General features: G+C 34.2%; 1 long non-coding RNA gene across 1 annotated transcript; it reads left to right on the forward strand.

Moving 5' to 3' along the window:
- The first annotated feature begins 6932 nt into the window (after positions 1-6932).
- On the forward strand, positions 6933-7451 carry LOC145329815 (uncharacterized). The gene is made up of 3 exons (XR_013883125.1): positions 6933-7071; positions 7143-7194; positions 7347-7451. It is a non-coding gene; the product is annotated as an uncharacterized LOC145329815 (long non-coding RNA).
- The last annotated feature ends 15867 nt before the right edge of the window (positions 7452-23318 follow it).

The following is a 23318-nucleotide window of genomic DNA, read 5'->3' on the forward strand; positions in this document are numbered from 1 at the left end:
CTATTAATTTCAATTAATTAAGCAAGTTATCAGAGATAATAAAGTTTCCATTAATGTCTGTAACTTTATGTTATTGAATTTGGCACGCCTATATTCAAAAAGTACTATCATTGAGAAATCGAGTAATCCTATTATAAAAATACTTGTTCCATACTATTATACATATGATGTTTATTTATGTTTTAAATACAATATTGCTCTGTAAAATCATTCAAATATCATTCAGGTCGAAGGTTTGATGATGAGCTAATCATGGTAAATATACCAGACTTTAAGACACCTGTTAGAAAAGGAGAAATAGTTGTATTTCCTGTTGACCTCATGCTAACAACTGGAAAACAAACAGAATTAGATGTAGACTTCAAACTAGGTAATTCAAAAATAGACATTTCAATTTTAGGCTATCCATATAATAAAAGTAAAAGAATCTATGTTTGTGTGTCTGTTTGTTTGTACCGAAGGATCTCGCTAACCGCTGAACCGGTCGGGTTCTTCTCTCAGGTCCTGGGAAGGTTTATAACTATTTTGGGGGAGGGTACCACCACCCTCCCAAGAGAAATCGTCCCTAGAAAAAAATACTCCCCCCCCCCTCAAAAAAAAAGCTTTGCTTAAAAAACTGTAATTAGTTGATAATTATTTGTTTTTTAATGATTCAAAAACTACGTTTTAAATATTGATTTAATAAACTGATTATTTAAAGATAAAGATAGTTGGTATGGAGGACGGATTTGCAGAATAAAATTGACTTACATTGGCAAGAATTATGTGTGTCTTGTTGATTCATTCAGAGGAATTACTAATACCAGGGAAGGTTGATAATGTAATCATATTATAAAAGTAATTTTCTCTGTTAAATTTTTATCATAGATATCAGAGCTTTTTTGGCCTAAAATTTAGCTAAACCTATGTACCCTCATTCACTTTATTCTTAAAAGTAGAAGTCAGGAATAAGTTAAAATAGGGGTCTAACACCCTTAGTTGCATTTATAAGTGAAATATATAGCTTATTAGCGCAGCTGATAAATAATTGTTATTTTACAGATTTAGAAGGAAAATTTGACATATATTTATTTTACCTTTTTACAGAAATACAACAAAGTACACCTATGAAAATTCAAGAGATTTTTCATCTGCCCACTTATTTATCAACAATTTAGTTAACTGGGGTAGGTTAAATTATGAAAGAAATTCAAATTACGGCTTTTTTCATTTGCCAGCAATTTTTTATCATTTAATTAAAATTCATATAAGCAAGCCTTTTTTAAATACTCCTTTTTTACTGCAAGACTAAACATTTACATCTATAAAATTTTAGACTCAAAAAAGGTTTATTTTTATAATATTTTCTGCTTAATGAAAAATTTTATAATATTCTTACAAAATGCATATAAATTCAATATCCAAAATTACCAACTAGAATAAAAAAAAAATATTATGGGCAAATATGTAATTTGAATGCCAGCAGTAAAACAAATTGTATTCTTTTTACTCCTTTTAATCTCTCAAGTGCTCAGAAGTTGATAATGAACTATCAGTTGCAACGTTTTCTATTTGGGCCTCGTTACAAAATACATCATGAAAGGAATATTCTAACATGCCTTAATTAAGATAGTTATCAATTTGAATAATATTTATCAAAATTTAATCAAACTAACACAGAAAATCAAAATTACTGAGTACATTTGTAAAAAAAAATTGGTGACAACTGAATCTAGCAGCACAGTGAAATCATCCTGACAGGATAGCATGTATTGGCAATCAGCTGATGGCAGCCATGTCTTAGATTATCAAAATTGGAATTGATTTTTGTAATCAGGACCATTAAAAAATCGTTAGCCAGTTACCATTTGCATTAAACTAGTTTTTTTTAATTAGCTGGCTGTGGCGGCTATGATTTACCTGCTCCACAGTTTTCTATAAATCATTAAAATTTATGAAAATGAAAATAATCTAATTCATAAAAATCTGGGTCTAAGTGCAGTCTGTCAGTCAGTTATTGTTATTTATTGAAAGTGATTTTTAAATTTGGACTCAGAAATAAATATGTTTAATCATATGCCATAATATACTTTAAACTGTATTAAAATTACTCAATTTGATAGGCCTAATATTTTGTAAAGGTGCCTGAGCTCCGTCCTCCCTTTGTTTTACATGAGCTAGGCCATTTTTTTTATATAATTAATTCGTGTCAGTTTAACATTACCAAAGCATTTGATTCGAAAATAAAACCGACATTTTCAAATATTACAAAGTTAATTACATTTTTGTTAATCATCAATGAGTCCAACTAATAAAAAATTAATTGATGTATCATCAAAAATTTTTTACATTTTTATAACTATTTTTAAATTATTAAAGTATATACCTAGTTACTTTTGTTGTTAATTCAAGTAAACTTTTGAATAAGTTATATCATTTTTTATTTCAAAATTTTTTAATATTTGGATTCATGAATAACGTCCAATGGTGGTAGTTTATCAGTAAAAAATATTGAATTCATGATTTCTTTTGCAATACTAAGTATATTTTTATCAAGGTAACCAGCAACATACACATTATTGGTGGGAACAGAAGGGAGAAAACAGTTTGGAAGTGTCAGCAATAATTGACACTGAAAATGCTAATAACCTGAATCTCTTAGTTGGAATTATTCCAAGTGATACAAGGATCGATAAAAGTGTAGATGTGGAAAGTACACAATCTCAAGAGGTACTGCTCTACTGGATGAATGAAAAAAGATTCCCAATCACTTAAATAGACATAACTAAGTGAACACAGGAAAAATTTTCTTATGATAAAGCATTGCTTGAGAAGAATACAACTAAATATAAACAAAAATGTTTACCAGCCAAAAATTCCTTTAAAGTTATCTGGATTATTATTTTGGATTGACCATCTAGAATGATAAATCTATTCTTTATTATTTACTTTTTAATGTTTTTATTCTGAATTTTAAATTGTGGATCTGATTTTTTTGTATCATCTAGACATGGAATGATGACATTGAAACCCTAAATATCACAATAACACCCAAGGATGGAACATGGAAACTCGTACCTGGAGGATGTAAGCAAATAACTATCACTTTTTCTACAAATAAATCTTTACATGTTTGGCCTTCAGTAGAAAACGCAGGATTTGACAAAAGCTCTTATTTGACATGGTGTGGTTTTTATGTATTAAAGGTGAATATAATATCAATTAAACCTGCAAATCTCTTAAATGAATTAACAAACTTATTCCAATTAGACAGGGGAAAATTTTCCATGCTTTAATATGAGTGAGGTTGGGCCCATGATGAGGTGTTCTCCAGACATATCAGACTGTTTTAAATATGATGATGAAGGGTAAGAACTTCATATATCTGTTTATCTACTCAATACTCAAATTTAAAACTTTATTTAGAACAAAACTTTATTGGAGAACTGTTTATATGGGAGAAATTAAACTCAAATATCATACATTAACAGCCAATGATAATGAAAACCAGGTATTTCAAAACTGTTACTGATAATATTAATTAAATAAATAGGTATATGTATAATATATTTTAATCTTGTTCTGAAGTGATCGCGAATTTAATTTTTCAAAATGCATTTTTGTTTACCTTTTTTTATATTTTAAGTAATTTTCAAAGAATTATGCCTTAAAAGTTCAGTTAAGTTAGAAAAAAATCAGTTTAAAATGCGGAGAGTGTTTCCACATGAAAATAATGTTAAAATCTGAGCTTCAATTAAACTAAGAGAAAATAAGTTATTTCTTCGCTTGCAGATAAAAACAAAAAAATTGATACTTAGAAAATATTTTTGTAATATATCTCTTTTAATATTTATCTTTGAACTTTCTCTAAAATGTAATGAAAAAGTTTGGTTTATTTTAAAAAATCATTAACCAAATACCGCTTTGTTTATGCAGGTATAGTGACAAAAGAAAAATTGATTAAATCTGTAGAAAGCATGATATTTAAGAATTAAAATGTTTAAATAGAATAAACAAATATCATTTGCTACAAATATTTAGCATAAAATATAGCAGTCTTTCTATAGTATTTACATAAAAAAAAGCATTTTATCATCGTAAAATAATCTCATAATGTGTCGAATTTAATTAAATACACACACACACACACACACACACATACCTTACCTATCTTGCCACACACACGCACACACACACTATTGTAGTGTAGCACTAACACACACACGCACACACACACTATCGTAGTGTAGCACTAACACACACACTATCGTAGTAAAACACACACACACACACTATCGTAGTATAACACACACACACACACACTTAACGCCCCACCCACGAACCCACTTACTACCTAAATAACCAGGGAACTAGAGGCATAAGACAATGGCCAATAAATTAATGGATATTCACAATGAAAATATACACAAATTTACCCATTTTGTAAACAATATTTGGTGGTTTAAACATTTGGACACTCAAAGTAATAAACCAACCAATTAAAATTCTATGAAAGTCCCTAAAGTTAATTAGCCAACTAACAAAATGTCATTAACTTTGGGAAATAATGTAATAAAAAGCCAAATATCCATTTCCTCCCTGCATACAATTACGTACAGAAGGGTTAGTTTTAAATGAAAAGATTTAACAATATCCTAATTTATAAAGTTGTAAGCTTTTTTTATCTGTAGAGAAGGGACCGCTGAAACGATGTGGTTCACTTTTACAGTGAAGCTTTCTATAGTTTTTGGGAAAGGTTTTAGGCTATTTTATTTTTATCAAAAAAGTCGTTTGTTGGTTTTAAGCTATTTTTCTGCCCTTTTATATCCCTTTGAATATTAGAAAAATATAAATTCAGATTTTTACCTCTTTCTGTTTAAGTTAATAAATTATATTTAAGTAATACACACATCCTAAATATAAATTGTTATAATAATGTAACAGGATGTCTGTATGTTTGTCTGTTCTAAAGGATCTTGCTAACAGCTGAACCAGTATGGTTCTCCTTTACAGGGTAGCTCGTCATAAGTTCTTGAAATGTTTATAACTATTTTGGAGGAGAATACCACCACCCTCCAAAACGATTTATACATTATACATTAAAAATTTTAATTTTTAAAATTTTAATTTTTTATGGAAGTTTGAAGCTTTTTTAGCAAGTAGTAAATATTGAGATAGGATGAGGATGCTATGTTACAATCGACAACTATAAATCAGCTGACCTTATATCCATATTTGGTAATATCTTTTCGATTATCGATAAAAATCGTTTAATCTCCCCGTAAAAAGAAATTATAAACCTTTTTGGTTAGTTTGATATGTATGTAACAAAAGAATTTATTCTACTCTAAATTTGCAAGTAAACCTTAACAAAAAGATTGTTATTTGTCGATTTTGATAGGTTTTAAGATATGTATAATAAAACACAAAATACATCAATGTTTTCAAGGGAATAAATTCGTTTTTTTAAAGTTTGATTTATTTTTAAATGGGAAGTAATTAAGACTTAATTCCCAAAATAGTACTCTTAAAAAACACTAATCAGTGACATATATCAACTTTTTCCCAGCTTCGTGAACACTTTAACCTAGAAATGATAAATAATTCTTTAAACCAATCTTCATTTTATTCATTAGCAATGATTTTCAAAGGTAGAGATGGAATTATCTGTGCGTGGAGCAAATTCCTTGCAACAGGGGACATTTATCCCATTGATATTTTCCCTATGTAAACCAAACCTAGGTATTGCATGTTTATCTCATTGTATTTGCATTTGTCTCTGGTGGATTGCTTAAATTATAAGATAAATTACTGCATAAAAGGAAAAAGAGTAATTAGGCTTTAAATAATAGTATTTTTTTCCCTAAAAATTGTCTATATTACAATAAAATCAAAGATGCTCATGTAAAGCTCTATATTGGTTTATTTTGGAATGGGTTTAAAATCTAAATTGCAGGGAAATTCACCAATTAAATGAGCAGTCATATAAAACAGCATGCAGCTTATTAATCTATATTACCCCACTTGCAGATTGGTCGGATGGACGCACAAAGCAAGTTATAGAGTAGGATTTCTTTATAAATAACTGAAGAGAAAAATTTTTGTCAATTATAGTGGAGATTGATTCACCAGGAATAAGATGTTTCAATCCATTGAGATCTATAGAGTTTGAGTTAGAGGTAAGTTATAACTTTGAATTTTATTGCTGTTCTACACTAAATTTAAATTCAATTATAGTATAAATGTAGAACTTTAGATAGGTGAAAAAAACAATGAATACTGGGAAACAATAGATGAATCAAATGAACATGCATACTGGCACAAAATGTTTGAACAACCAAGCATAACTGGTAATCAAGTATAGAGAAAAAGAATAAAGTATAAGGAATATATAAAATTCTTTAAAATGCTTTGTACAAAAGACCTTTTTTGAATGACATTGTTGAGCCCTCTGTATGGTCCATATTTATTTCATTTGTTGCCCTTCATTAACTTCATAAATTAATCAGGTTGTGATAAATCTATAGAATTGAGAGTTAGAGATAGGGGCTTGATAAACTTTGAGGTTGAATTTCCTATAGCAACAACACTACCCTTCCAGGTAATTAGTTTTAATTCAATTACTGAAATCCTATTCATATGTCAAAATATTAAAATATTACTAGATTTCTGTGTTCACAAACACTGAGTTGAATAGAACCTTCCTGGATATTAAGAATCTTAATTTCTACAACAATAACAATAAGGTGAACAAAAGCTGTTATCTCATGCAAAAAAATGCATCTAAGACTGTCACAGCATGAGAGTTAAAAAATTTATTGTTCACAACATATTTTCTTTAATTGTAGTTAATTTAAACTTAAATGTGTTCCCCTATAGTACTTATAGTAAAAATTTATTGATGAAGACAATTAATATCCTTTTTAAAATAATTCAGGAAAGATTTGCCAATGTTCTTGGATTTAATGATAAAATACCACTGCTTAAAGTTTACAATGGATCCTTGTACAAATCAGAAAAACTAAGGGCTAAAAATCAAAGAGACTCTTTGTTTGTTGATTTTGGCTATGTTACTACACCTGCACCATCAAGGTATTGTGAATTATAAAATTTGAGAATATCCTCCAGAGTAAGTACATCATAAAGTTTTAATTTCTTGATAGATATTGGTATGGATATGATAAAAAACACAGTGTGGTTGGATTTGCTGTTGAGGTAACCATTACTAACCATTTTTTAAACTACAGGCAATTTTAAAAGTATGATATTTTAACCTATGAAAATTAATTATTATATTAACCAGTTTAATAAAAAAATTTAGTTTGCCTTAAAAAATATTTTTAAATAATTGTAAATGTATAAATAAGGTTGAGTTGACTGATCATCCTTTGGCTAAAGATGGTGATGAACTTGCTGTGACTATTTTATTGCAATTGGGAAATTCTTTAACACCAGAAAGTTTTAATAACTGTAAGGATTAAAAGGGGGATGTGGAAAATAACCATTTGGGCAGGGGGGGGGGGGTTTACTCGAGAACCCTTAGAGCTATAGGGAGCTAATTTTGGATATAAGCTTCTATGGGGCCAAAGTTACTTTTAAAATTATCGTCGACCCCCCACCCCCCCCCAAATTTTTTTTTTTTTTGGGGGGGGGCGGGTGGATTATACTATAGGATGTTTCTCATAAACGACTTGAGATAAATGGAGCAAACCATGGGATACAAGTTTTGTAGGCCTATATTTGATTTTAGAATTATCGTTGACCACCCACCCACCCCAAAACCCCTAATTTGGGGGGGGGGGGGCGGGTGAATTATACTATAGGGTGTTTCTCATAAACGACTTGAGATAAATGGAGCAAACCTTAGGATACAAGTTTTGTAGGCCTATATTTGATTTTAGAATTTTTGTTGACCACCAACCCACCCCAAAACCCCTAATTTGGGGGGGGGGGGGCGGGTGAATTATACTATAGGGTGTTTCTCATAAACGACTTGAGATAAATGGAGCAAACCTTAGGATACAAGTTTTGTAGGCCTATATTTGATTTTAGAATTATTGTTGACCACCCACCCACCCCAAAACCCCTAATTTGGGGGGGGGGGGTGGCGGGTGAATTATACTATAGGGTGTTTCTCATAAACGACTTGAGATAAATGGAGCAAACCTTAGGATACAAGTTTTGTAGGCCTATATATGATTTTATAATTATCGTTGACCACCCACTCACCCCCAAACCCCTAATTTTTTTTTTTTGGGGGGGGGGGCGAGTGGATTATACTATAGGGTGTTTCTCATAAACGACTTGCAGCAATTTTATTTTGGGTGCTACTCCCTTAGTTTTAGAGATAATTGGATGAAATCTTTTGGGCTGGGTCACTAATTACCCCAACTATTGGTATCTTTAAAAAAAACGGCTGCGAGACCGCTGCTCCCGCCGCCATTTACCGCCGCCACCAAAAAATTTTTTTATTGCATTTCTCGCCGAATTAGGCAATTTGGAATCATTTGAGACCATGTTATTTTTTTGAAAATTTTTGCCTTACAAGCAACCCTGCGGGGGATTTAGTCATTTTTTTCAAATTCTTGAAAAAAATAACATGGTCTCAAATGATTCCAAATTGCCTAATTTGGCGAGAAATGCAATAAAATTTTTTTTTTTTTTGCGGCGGCTGTAAACGGCAGCGGGTGGCGGGAGCGGCGGTCCCGCCGCCGTTTTTTTTAAAAGATACCAATAGTTGGGGTAATTAGTGACCCAGCCCAAAAGCCGCCACCAACAAAAATTTTTTTATTGCATTTCTCACTGAATTTACTTACAATTTTGTTTCGACTTTTATTTTCATCCAATTATCTCTAAAACTAAGGGAGTAGCACCCAAAATAAAAGTCGAAACAAAATTGAGATAAATGGAGCAAACCATGGGATACAAGTTTTGTAGGCCTATATTTGATTTTAGAATTATCGTTGACCACCCACCCACCCCAAAACCCCTAATTTGGGGGGGGGGGGCGGGTGAATTATACTATAGGGTGTTTCTCATAAACGACTTGAGATAAATGGAGCAAACCTTAGGATACAAGTTTTGTAGGCCTATATTTGATTTTAGAATTTTTGTTGACCACCAACCCACCCCAAAACCCCTAATTTGGGGGGGGGGGGCGGGTGAATTATACTATAGGGTGTTTCTCATAAACGACTTGAGATAAATGGAGCAAACCTTAGGATACAAGTTTTGTAGGCCTATATTTGATTTTAGAATTATTGTTGACCACCCACCCACCCCAAAACCCCTAATTTGGGGGGGGGGGGGGGCGGGTGAATTATACTATAGGGTGTTTCTCATAAACGACTTGAGATAAATGGAGCAAACCTTAGGATACAAGTTTTGTAGGCCTATATATGATTTTATAATTATCGTTGACCACCCACTCACCCCCAAACCCCTAATTTTTTTTTTGGGGGGGGGGGGGCGAGTGGATTATACTATAGGGTGTTTCTCATAAACGACTTGCAGCAATTTTTTGGGTGCTACTCCCTTAGTTTTAGAGATAATTGGATGAAATCTTTTGGGCTGGGTCACTAATTACCCCAACTATTGGTATCTTTAAAAAAAACGGCTGCGAGACCGCTGCTCCCGCCGCCATTTACCGCCGCCACCAAAAAATTTTTTATTGCATTTCTCGCCGAATTAGGCAATTTGGAATCATTTGAGACCATGTTATTTTTTTGAAAATTTTTGCCTTACAAGCAACCCTGCGGGGGATTTAGTCATTTTTTTCAAATTCTTGAAAAAAATAACATGGTCTCAAATGATTCCAAATTGCCTAATTTTTTTTTTTGCGGCGGCTGTAAACGGCAGCGGGTGGCGGGAGCGGCGGTCCCGCCGCCATTTTTTTTAAAAGATACCAATAGTTGGGGTAATTAGTGACCCAGCCCAAAAGCCGCCACCAACAAAAATTTTTACTTACAATTTTGTTTCGACTTTTATTTTCATCCAATTATCTCTAAAACTAAGGGAGTAGCACCCAAAATAAAAGTCGAAACAAAATTGTAAGTAAATTCAGTGAGAAATGCAATAAAAAAATTTTTGTTGGTGGGGGCTGTAAACGGTGGCGGGCGGCAGGAGCGGCGGTCTCGCCGCCGTTTTTTAAAAAAGATACCAATAGTTGGGGTAATTAGTGACCCAGCCCAAAAGATTTCATCCAATTATCTCTAAAACTAAGGGAGTAGCACCCAAAATAAAATTGCTGGTATGTTGTGTGACGAGTCACCACATTTCCCCCCCCCCCCCCTTTACTTACAATATTGTTTCGACTTTTATTTTGGGTGCTACTCCCTTAGTTTTAGAGATAATTGGATGAAATCTTTTGGGCTGGATCGCTAATTACCCCAACTATTGGTATCTTTAAAAAAAACGGCTGCGAGACCGCTGCTCCTGCCGCCTGCCGCTGTTTACCGCAGCCACCAAAAAAATTTTTTTTATTGAATTTCTCGCTGAATTAGGCAATTTGGAATCATTTGAGACCATGTTATTTTTTTCGAGAATTTGAAAAAAATGACTAAATCCCCCGCAGGGTTGCTTGTAAGGCAAAAAATTTTTGAAAAAAATAACATGGTCTCAAATGATTCCAAATTGCCTAATTCAGCGAGAAATGCACTAAAAAATTTTTTTTTGGTGGCGGCGGTAAATGGCGACTGGCGGCGGGAGCGGCGGTCCCGCCGCCGTTTTTTTAAAGATACCAATAGTTGGGGTAATTAGTGACCCAGCCCAAAAGATTTCATCCAATTATCTCTAAAACTAAGGGAGAAGCACCCAAAATAAAATTGCTGGTATGTCGTGTGACGAGTCACCACATTTCCCCCCCCCCTTTACTTACAATTTTGTTTCGACTTTTATTTTGGGTGCTACTCCCTTAGTTTTTGAGATAATTAGATGAAATCTTTTGGGCTGGGTCACTAATTACCCCAACTATTGGTATCTTTTAAAAAAAAACGGCGGCAGGACCGCCGCTCCCGCCACCCGCCGCCGTTTACAGCCGCCACCAAAAAAAAAATTTTTTTATTGCATTTCTCGCCGAATTAGGCAATTTGGAATCATTTGAGACCATGTTATTTTTTTCGAGAATTTGAAAAAAATGACTAAATCCCCCGCAGGGTTGCTTGTAAGTCGAAAAATTTTTGAAAAAAATAACATGGTCTCAAATGATTCCAAATTGCCTAATTCAGCAAGAAATGCAATAAAAAAATTTTTTTTGGTGGCGGCAGTAAATGGCGACAGGCGGCGGGAGCGGCGGTCCCGCCGCCGTTTTTTTTTAAAGATACCAAAAATATTGTTTCGACTTTTATTTTGGGTGCTACTCCCTTAGTTTTAGAGATAATTGGATGAAATCTTTTGGGCTGGGTCACTAATTACCCCAACTTTTGGTATCTTTTAAAAAAAACGGCGGCGGGACCGCCGCCTGCCGCTGTTTACCGCAGCCACAAAAAAAATTTTTTTATTGCATTTCTCGCTGAATTAGGCAATTTGGAATCATTTAAGACCATGTTATTTTTTTCGAGAATTTGAAAAAAATTACTAAATCCCCCGCAGGGTTGCTTGTAAGGCAAAAAATTTTTGAAAAAAATAACATGGTCTCAAATGATTCCAAATTGCCTAATTCGGCGAGAAATGCACTAAAAATTTTTTTTTTGGTGGCGGCGGTAAATGGCGACAGGCGGCGGAAGCGGCGGTCCCGGCGCCGTTTATTTTAAAGATACCAATAGTTGGGGTAATTAGTGACCAAGCCCAAAAGATTTCATCCAATTATCTTTAAAACTAAGGGAGTAGCACCCAAAATAAAATTGCTGGTATGTCGTGTGACGAGTCACCACATTTCCCCCCCCCTTTACTTACCGCCGCTCCCGCCACCCGCTGCCGTTTACAGCCGCCACCAAAAAAAAAAATTCTCACCGAATTAGGCAATTTGGAATCATTTGAGACCATGTTATTTTTTTCGAGAATTTGAAAAAAATGACTAAATCCCCCGCAGGGTTGCTTGTAAGGCGAAAAATTTTTGAAAAAAATAACATGGTCTCAAATGATTCCAAATTGCCTAATTCAGTTAGAAATGCAATAAAAAAAAATATTTTTGGTGGTGGCGGTAAATGGCGACAGGCGGCGCGAGCGGCGGTCCCGCCGCCGTTTTTTTAAAGATACCAATAGTTGGGGTAATTAGTGACCCAGCCCAAAAGATTTCATCCAATTATCTCTAAAACTATGGTGGTAGCACCCAAAATAATTTTTTTTTTTGGTGGCGGCGGTAAATAGCGGCGGAAGCGGCGGTCAGGAAGCCGTTTTTTTTAAAGATACCAATAGTTGGGGTAATTAGTGACCCAGCCCAAAAGATTTCATCCAATTATCTCTAAAACTAAGGGAGTAGCACCCAAAATAAAATTGCTGGTATGTCGTGTGACAAGTCACCACATTTCCCCCCCCCCCTCCCTTACTTACAATTTTGTTTCTACTTTTATTTTGGGTGCTACTCCCTTAGTTTTAGAGATAATTGGATGAAATCTTTTGGGCTGGGTCACTAATTATCCCAACTATTGGTATCTTTTAAATAAAACGGCGGCGGGACCGTAACTCCCGCCGCCCGCCGCCGTTTACAGCCGCCACCAAAAAAAATTTTTTATTGCATTTCTCGCCGAATTAGGCAATTAGAAATCATTTGAGACCATGTTATTTTTTTCGAGAATTTGAAAAAAATGACTAAATCCCCCACAGGGTTGCTTGTAAGGAGAAAAATTTTTGAAAAAAATTACATGGTCTCGAATGATTCCAAATTGCCTAATTCTGCAAGAAATGCAATAAAAAAATTTTTTTTGGTGGCGGTGGTAAACGGCGACGGGCGGCGGGAGCGGCGGTCCCGCCGCCGTTTTTTTTTAAAGATACCAATAGGTTGGGTAATTAGTGACCCAGCCCAAAAGATTTCATCCAATTATCTCTAAAACTAAGGGAGTAGCACCCAAAATAAAATTGCTGGTATGTCGTGTGACGAGTCACCACATTCCCCCCCCCCTTTACTTACAATTTTGTTTCGACTTTTATTTTGGGTGCTACTCCCTTAGTTTTAGAGATAATTGGTTGAAATCTTTTGGGCTGGTTCACTAATTACCCCAACTATTGGTATCTTTTAAAAAAAAACGGCGGCGGGACCGCCGCTCCCGCCTCCTGCCGCCGTTTACAGCCGCCACCAAAAAAAATTTTTTTATTGCATTTCTCGCCGAATTAGGCAATTAGAAATCATTTGAGACCATGTTATTTTTTTCAAGAATTTGAAAAAAATAACATGGTCTCAAATGATTCCAAATTGCCTAATTCGGCGAGAAATGCAATAAAAATTTTTTTTTGGTGGCGGCGGTAAACGGCGGCGGGCGGCGGTCTCGCAGCCGTTTTTTTTAGAGATACCAATAGTTGGGGTAATTAGTGACCCAGCCCAAAAGATTTCATCCAATTATCTCTAAAACTAAGGGAGTAGCACCCAAAATAAAATTGCTGCAAGTCGTTTATGAGAAACACCCTATAGTATAATCCACCCGCCCCCCTCCCAAAAAAAAAATTAGGGGTTTGGGGGTAATTGGGTGGTCAACGATAATTCTAAAATCAAATATAGGCCTACAAAACTTGTATCCTAAGGTTTGCTCTATTTATCTCAAGTCGTTTATGAGAAACACCCTATAGTATTATTCACCCGCCCCCCCCCCAAATTAGGGGTTTTGGGGTGGGTGGGTGGTCAACGATAATTCTAAAATCAAATATAGGCCTACAAAACTTGTATCCTAAGGTTTGCTCCATTTATCTCAAGTCGTTTATGAGAAACACCCTATAGTATAATTCACCCGCCCCCCCCCCCCCCCAAATTAGGGGTTTGGGGGTGGGTGGGTGGTCAACGATAATTCTAAAATCAAATATAGGCCTACAAAACTTGTATACCAAGGTTTGCTCCATTTATCTCAAGTCGTTTATGAGAAACATCCTATAGTATAATCCACCCGCCCCCCCCCCAAAAAAAAAAAATTTGGGGGGGGGGTGGGGGGTCGACGATAATTTTAAAAGTAACTTTGGCCCCATAGAAGCTTATATCCAAAATTATCTCCCTCTAGCTCTAAGGGTTCTCGAGTAAACCCCCCCCCCCCTGCCCAAATGGTTATTTTCCACATCCCCCTTTAGTAAGGGTTTTAAAAAAAAAAATGATATTGTAAATACTGAACACTTATTACAAGTTAAAAACAAAAATATAGTATAAACAAGGATGATAACATCCATAGAAGCGAAGCTCTGAAACGGTAGGACAAACAGACATTAACACTTGTATAGTCAGAACTGAATAATCAGAATATAAATGTATAAGAGTCAAAGCAGAATTGTGAGTAAATTTGTTGAAAAACTCTTATAATATTGTACTTTGTTATCCCAGGAATCAGTATACCAAAAATCAGAAAAATCGGATAATTAGATCACATAAAACTTTGTTGTTCAACATCAACATGTTTAAAATGGACATAACGACATTCTGGTAATGATTATAGAGTTGCTACGCTTTCTAAATCATACCTAACTACTACAGGAATCACCATGCAAAGTTTGAAATCGATAGGACAATTCTAACATGCCTAAGTTAACGAAAAAAGCTATCCCTCTCAGACGTACTGACGGACGGACCAACCATAACTATAGAAAAGCTACGCTTTTAAAAAGTAACAAAACTTGGATATTTACAAACTTTCTTGCAGGGAATGTATAGGAAAATAAAACCTATAACAAGAAGCTTGAAATTTTTTTTGTAACTGTAGCAAAGAACTTGGGTCAATTTGGGGTTTTAGGTCTACTTTTGGTAGTCTTTCAGCAGTAAAAGCAGTGTATTTCCTGCAGGCTCCCTTTAAATGTAACTGTATTCATTAGGTTCTCCAACTGTTGAGGTAAAAAAAACTGAAAGTATAAAAGAAAGAATCCAATATTGGAGGCCTATCATGAACATAAACTTGTCTACAATTCAGCATGAAGATACTGAATTAATTTCTTCAAATAAACAGTGAGTGAATTGAGTATCTACTAAATTGCAATATAAGGGGGGGGGGGGGGGTGCGTAATGACATAAGCTCTTAAACCGTGAGCAAAATGGTCTAAATATTGAGCTAGACCCTTCAAACTTGGTATATAAGCCTAGTCCTATAGGTATTACATCTAAATGGCAAAAAAATCCCAAAAATTTTATTTTTAGGTTAGGTTAGGTAAGAAAAACCCTGCGGAAATGGGGTTTTTAGGCTTTTTTTGGTCTATTTTGATGTGGAAACTTGTCTTAAATTGTTTTTTCTTAGGGATTTAACTTAAATACACTGTATCTATTCATATGGACATTATTTAAGATGATTCAGCAAGTCGGCGACCGACCCCAGGGGGCTAGGACGGTGGCCCGCAGGGGTTAAGTTAATTTTTCCCAATATATTTGTTGTGATACATCAAATTATAGGTTTTTTAGGTCAAGGAACTCAAATTCAGAGCTAAAATAAGCATTAGACTAATCTGAAGCTAGCCCCAGCGGGCTAGGTTGGTGGCCCGCAGGGGTTAAGTGCATTTTTTCTAATATATATATTTGTTGTGATACATCAAATTATAGGTTTTTTAGGTCAAGAAACTCAAATTCTGAGCGAAAATTAGCATTAGACTGACCTGAAGCTAACCCCCCCGGGCTAGGTTGGTTTTCTGCAGGGCTTAAGAGCATTTACCTAACCTAACCTAGAAACTTAATTATATTTTTACAGGTTTTTTTTCTTGAATAAACTGTGTCTTTTAATGAGGACTTTATTTAAGATGATCCAGCAAGTCGGAAACCGACCCCAGCGGGCTAGGTGGGTGGCCCGCAGGGGTTAAGTGCATTTTTCCAATATATATGATGTGATACATCAAATGATATGTTTTTTAGGTCAAAGAACTCAAATTCAGAGCTAAAATAAGCATGAGAATAATCTGAAGCTAACCCCAGCGGGCTAGCTGGGTTGCCCACAGGGCTTAAGTGCATTTTACCTAAGCTAACCTAGAAACTTACATTTATTATTTTTTTTAGGTTTTTATTCTAGAATAAACTGTCCATTCATGAGGACTTTATTTAAGATGATCCAGCAAGTCGGGGACCGACCCCAGCGGGCTAGGTGGGTGGCCCGCAGGGGTTAAGTGCATTATTTCCAATATAGATCTTGTTATATATCAAATTATAGGTTTTTTAGGTCAAGGAACTCAAATTCAGAGCTAGAATGAGCATAAGACTAATCTGAAACTAGCCCCAGCGGGCTAGGTTGGTGGCCCGCAGGGGTTAAATGCATTATTTCCAATATAGATCTTGTTATATATCAAAATAAAGGTTTTTAAGGTCAAGAAACTCAAATTCAGAGCTAAAATTGGCATAAGACTTACCTGAAGCTAACCCCTGCGGGCTAGGTAGATTTTCCACAGGGCATATGTGCATTTTACCTAACCTAACCTAGAAACTTACTTATTCTTTTTTGGTTTTTTCCTTGAATAAACTGTGTCTATTAATGAGGACATTATTTTAGATAATCCAGCAAGTTGGGGACCGACCCCAGCGGGCTAGGTTGGTGGCCCACAGGGGTGTAGTGCATTTTACTAAAGTATGTGTTGTCATACATCAAATTATAGGTTTTTTATGTCAAGAAACTCAAATTCAGAGCAATTTTAAGCATTAGACTGACCTAAGGCTAACCCCCGCGGATTAGGTGGGTGGCCTGCAGGGGTAAATTTTCCAAATTATGTGTTGTTATACATCAAACTATAGGTTTTTTAAGTCACACAATAGCAACCTGATGCTAGTTTTTTCGTGGTATGTGGTATACATTAAATTAAAAAATTGTATCCTATTAGCATATTAAATTCTTCCACCGCTAACACTGTACTATCAAAATTGAAATTCTTTCAAATATATGCCATATAAATGTAGTTTAACCAATTAACCAGGAAAAAATATGCAGTTCACTAAATTAAGTTCAAATGCATTTCGTAGACCTACCCCTTTGAATTTCTGGACCTAAAAAACCTATAATTTTATGTATGACAACTAAAAATGCACTTAACCCCTGCGGGCCACGCACCTAGCCTGCTGGGGTCTTAAATCTTAAATAATGTTCTAATAAATGGACACAGTTTATTCCAGAAAAAAACCATAAAAAAAACAAGTAAGGTTCTAGGTTAGGTAAAAACTTGCAGGCAACCCACCTAGCCCGCTGTGGCTAGCTTCAGATTAGTCTGATGCTTTTATTAGCTGTAAATTTGAGTTTCTTGACCTTAAAAACCTATACTTGGATGTATGACAACACATACTTTTTTTTAAAAATGCATTTAACCCCTGAGGGATACCCACATAGCCCGCTGGGGTCGGTCTTCGACTTGCTGGATCATCTGAAATAAGGTCCACATGAATGGACAGTTTATTTGAAAAAAAACCAAAAAAAAAATATTAAGTAGGTTTCTAGGTTAGGTTAGGTAAAATGCACTTAAGCCCTGTGGGCTACCTATCTAGCCCGCTTCGGTTAGCTTCAGATTATTCTCATGCTTATTTTAGCTCTGAATTTGAGTTCTTTGACCTAAAAAACATATAATTGGATTTATCACAACATATATATTGGGAAAAATACACTTAACCCCTGCAGGCCACCCACCTAGCCCGCTGGGGTCGGTCTTCGACTTGCTGAATCATCTGAAATAAGGTCCTCATGAATGGACAGTTTATTCTAGAAAAAAAAACCTAAAAAAATAATAAATATAAGTTTCTAGGTTAGCTTAGGTAAAATGCACTTAAGCCCTGTGGGCAACCCAGCTAGCCCGCTGGGGTTAGCTTCAGATTATTCTAATGCTTATTTTAGCTCTGAATTTGAGTTCTTTGACCTAAAAAACATACCATTTGATGTATCACATCATATATATTGGAAAAATGCACTTAACCCCTGCGGGCCACCCACCTAGCCCGCTGGGGTCGGTCCCCGACTTGCTGGATCATCTTAAATAAAGTCTTCATTAATAGACACAGTTTATTCAAGAAAAAAACCTGTAAAAATATAAGTAAGTTTCTAGGTTAGGTAAATGCTCTTAAGCCCTGCAGAAAGCCAACCTAGCCCGGGGGGGTTAGCTTCAGGTCAGTCTAATGCTAATTTTCGCTCAGAATTTGAGTTTCTTGAACTAAAAAACCTATAGTTTGATATATAATATAACAAGATATATATTAGAAAAAATGCACTTAACCCCTGCGGGCCTCCAACCTAACCCGCTGGGGCTAGCTTCAGATTAGTCTAATGCTTTTTTAGCACTGAATTTGAGTTCCTTGACCAAAAAAACCTATAATTTGATGTATCACAACAAATATATTGGGAAAAATTAACTTAACCCCTGCGGGCCACCCACCTAGCCCGCTGGGGTCGGTCGCCGACTTGCTGGATCATCTTAAATAAAGTCTTCATTAATAGACACAGTTTATTCAAGAAAAAAACCTGTAAAAATATAAGTAAGTTTCTAGGTTAGGTAAATGCTCTTAAGCCCTGCAGAAAGCCAACCTAGCCCGGGGGGGTTAGCTTCAGGTCAGTCTAATGCTAATTTTCGCTCAGAATTTGAGTTTCTTGAACTAAAAAACCTATAGTTTGATATATAATATAACAAGATATATATTAGAAAAAATGCACTTAACCCCTGCGGGCCTCCAACCTAACCCGCTGGGGCTAGCTTCAGATTAGTCTAATGCTTTTTTAGCTCTGAATTTGAGTTCCTTGACCTAAAAAACCTATAATTTGATGTATCACAACAAATATATTGGGAAAAATGAACTTAACCCCTGCAGGCCACACACCTAGCCCCCTGGGGTCGGTCCCCGACTTGCTGAATCATCTTAAATAATGTCCATATGAATAGATACAGTGTAATTAAGTTAAAACCCTAAGAAAAAACAATTTAAGGCAAGTTTCCACATCAAAATAGACCAAAAAAAGCCTAAAAACCCCATTTCCGCAGGGTTTTTCTTACCTAACCTAACCTAAAAATAAAAATTTTTGGATTTTTTGCCATTTAGATGTAATACCTATAGGACTAGGCTTATATACCAAGTTTGAAGGGTCTAGCTCAATATTTAGACCATTTTGCTCACGGTTTAAGAGCTTATGTCATTACGCACCCCCCCCTTAAATAAAAAATTAAAAAATTTCATTAAAATTAATTTTACACAAGAATAAATTAAAATACAGAAATGTCTTAAAATGGGTGGAAATTTTTATTTTGATATACAATAAATCTATAATGTAAGAATACAGATCAGCGGAAGTATTTATCATTCCAATTCTTCACGAGGAGAGAGTGTCACAACAATATTAAAGTAAGGTTTTAATGAAATATATCATTTATCTTTTTTAACTTTCCATTTTAAATTTCTCATGTTTAATAAAAAGTTAATTTCCAATAATTTCATAATAAAAAAGGATGACGACATCCTTAAAAGCGAAGCTCTGAAACAGTAGGACAACGAACATTTACACTTGTAGAGTGTCAGAACTGAATAAGCAGAATATTAAGGAATAAGTATAAACAAATTTTCAAGTAAATTTGTTGCAAACTGCTTAAATAAAGGATATTGTTTAAGGACTTACTTACAATTTTAGGACTTGATTAAAAAGACGATGCTTCGCTAACAAATTTGTACCTTGTTGTAATAAGAATCAGTATTCCAAATACCAGATATTTCGGATGATTATATCTCATAAAAATTGTTGCCAAAAAGGTTAAAAATCAACAAGTTTTAAATGGTCATATGGATATTCTGGTAATGATTATAGAGTTGCAAAGCTTTTAATAGTCGTACCTAACTATTACAGGAATTATCATGCAAAGTTTGAGCTAACCATTATAAACGGACGGACCAACCATAATTATAGAAAAACTTTGCTTTAAAAAACGAATATCGTTAAAAATATATAGCATTAAGCTTATCTATTTTTTAGATTTTACACTGATATATATACAAAAGTGATAATGTCATCAATACAAACTTACAACTCTGATAATGCTGAATGGGGTTACGTCAATAATGCTACTGAAGGACCATTCTATATAAAGGTACTAGCAGCTTTGCCCCTAGCCTCTGGGGGCTTCGTCCCATGAGGTATTGGGAAGTCCCCATTGTTTATAGAATCATTCATTTGTAATTCGTAATTTTTTTACAGCGGCTTACCAGGGGGGGGGTGGAGGTTGCTTATTTGTTTTAGTTTACAAAAAGGAAGAAAAAATTTGAAGGGGGGTGTCGCAACCGCAGGAAAATAGCCTAAAACCACGACAGGACCAGTAGGTATATTCCCTAAAAATTCGTACCGAATCGGTAATTGAAAGAAAAAAAATAGGTGGGTACCTAATTTGGGGGCGATTTTTTGGTTTTTTTTGGAGGGTGATTGGGAGTGTCCCCCCCCCCCCCCAAAAAAAAATGGGGTTATGAAATTCATTTCTCCCCTCCTCTAGTGCCCCTAGAGGCCTTTAGAGGCGTAGCCACTAGACATAGATATAGTAACCACACATATTAAACTCCATAACTTAAGTCATGTTGAAAAATTTTCTTTCAGTTTTATGAAGGGTTACTATTTGAGGATGAAGCTATTTTCAGCTTCAATTTGACATTTGATTCGAAATTCAAAGCAAAAAGAAAAAAGGTAAGTTATTTTTCATAAAAATATCACAATTCAAACTATTTCTATTTATAGAAACTTAACTAAATAATTTAGCCATCTACAATAATAGCAACATGTCTTTGTGCTTGGGATAAGGAGGATAATTATCCAATTGAAAAAATTACAAGTTGTTGCAATCCTCAACATTTGACCCTTCCAGATGTTCTTGAAACTAAAGGTATGTTTCCTCCTATATAACTACTTACATTTTTGATAATTCAATATTGCAGATAATTGATGAATTTAGCAAATTTCATAAAATGCAAGATTAATGATCTTCAGGCATCTGATAGGAACAAACTATTATTGCTCTGTATGAACAAATATAACTAGTGACAAAAAACATAATCTGTAGTACCATGTTTCTGTAAAAATATCTTTTTTTTTGTATGAAAATATGTTTTAGAATGTGAAGATGAGTTATTGATACATTTCCCAGATCAACAAATAAAAGCAAAGTAACAACATATATGAAATAATTTAGTCTTATTGTTAATATCTAGAAGTTCCAAGTTTATCTATACTAATTTCTCCAGCTGCTATTATATTTGTTCTAAGATTTTATTTATTCATTTGGTTAAAAATCATGTTTTATCATCTAATTTTTAATGCATAATTTGTCAGGTTCCTGAATGAAGAATATCATTTTAGAAACATAATTAGTAAAGATTCATTTTGGTCTCCTCCACTGCAATTAAATCCCAGGTAACTAATTAAAGGAAACATGCAAGAAATATACCGCTTTAACTGCTAAAAGACTGCCATGAGTAGAACAAATACTAAAAATTTGAAGCCGTCAGCTTCAATAACAAAAAAGTTATAGACATTTCAAAATGATATTTTTAGTACAATGAAAATTTTGAAAGTTTTTCATTGCTAATGATAGAATTTTCATTGTTAAAATACGTCCCCTAGAAAGAAATTTATAAGCATATTTTTTTTAAAACTTAGGATGCCAGTAACTGATAACATTTTTACAATCAAAACACCCTTCTTTAGAGTTAAAATCATTCAAAAAAATCAATTTAATTTACGTTGTACTGAGAGTATTGTAGTGTGAGAATGGCATCTGTATTACTTACATTAGTTTCATGCAATTTAAACTGAATTTTTAATAGAGATTTTGACTATGAAAAGGGGTGTTTTTATTGTAAAAATATTATTAGTTACTGACAGTCTAAGTTTCTGACAAAAATAAGCTTTTAATTTTGCTTCCGGACAACATAATTTAATATTGAAATTTCCAACATGACCAATGAAAATCTTTCAAAATTATAATATAATTTTGAAATGTCTGTAACTTGTTTGTTATTGTAGCTGTAGGCTTCAAATTTTGGGTATTGGGTCTAATCGTGGCAGGCTTTCAGCAGTTAAAGCAGTGTATTTCTTGCAGGGTTCCTTTAATGCTTTATCATAATCCATGTTTACCAACTCCCATTATTTAAACAAAAATTCATCAAACATTTACCTAGATGGAGATCAAAAGTAGATATAGATTTTTTGTCTATAATGGATTTTACTTGTTTTCAATATTACATACCTTCACAAGACAATCAAATAATTAAGGTATCTATAATACAAAGTAGAAAGATGTCTGTCTGTCCGTCTGAACCGATTCAGTTCTACTCTTCAGGGAATATATCTACTGGTCCTGTTATGGTTTCAAGCTTTGTTCTTGAGAGGTGGGACACCACCAACCCACCAAAATTTTAATCCCCACCCCGAAAAAAAAAAAAATTATTATTAAAACTAAAATTTAAAAAATTTCACTCCCCCCTCAAAAAAATTTTTTTTTTCTTTTTCTTTTTAATTCTAAAATATGAAAAAAACCTCCAGAGGCTAGGGGCGAAGCCGCTAGCCATTTAAAAAGGAATGAGTTAATTTGGTTTCAGGATAAAAAACAGTAATATTGATATTATATTTTAATTTTCTTGTAGATTAAAGTTGAAAGTAGTGTAAATGGAATAACTTTTGGAAATGGAAGAGAATTTCGAACACCATCTACATTAGTTATAACATTTGAAAAAGTATCACCTTTTAATTATATTACAATCTGTTGTGAGATTTTATTATCTAATTACTAAGCTTACTTATTTAACACAATGTTTTAAAGGTCATAACAGGAAGATATATCAGATTAACATTTATACCTGATGCAGATAGACCAACTAATAAACAAATCAGGATAAACAGGTAATTATATCAAATTTACAACAATCAATAGATTATAAAATCATTCATATTCAGTGGATATAAATAAATCCTTTTAATAAAGTAACATGGAGTCTCCCTGTCTGTTTGTTTGTATGTTTGTACTAAAGGATCTCGCTGCTACTGAACTGATCAGGTTATTCTTTACAGGGTAGCTTCTCATATGTCCTGGGAAGGTTAATAACTATTTGAGGGAGTGTACTACCACCCTCCCAAGAGTAATTGCTCTAAAATAAAATCTCCCCCCTAAAATCTTTTCAAAATTAAATTTTTTAACTAATATTAAAAATGAGGAGGGAGCACCTTACCCCCCAAAAAATTTAAAAATTGGCTTCATATTTTTTTCTTTTAAAATCTAAAATAAAAAATTGGGTTATCAAATTC

Source organism: Acartia tonsa, chromosome 10, assembly GCF_053477335.1.
Source record: "Acartia tonsa isolate MP-2025a chromosome 10, ASM5347733v1, whole genome shotgun sequence".
NCBI classification, from domain to species: Eukaryota; Metazoa; Arthropoda; class Copepoda; order Calanoida; family Acartiidae; genus Acartia; species Acartia tonsa.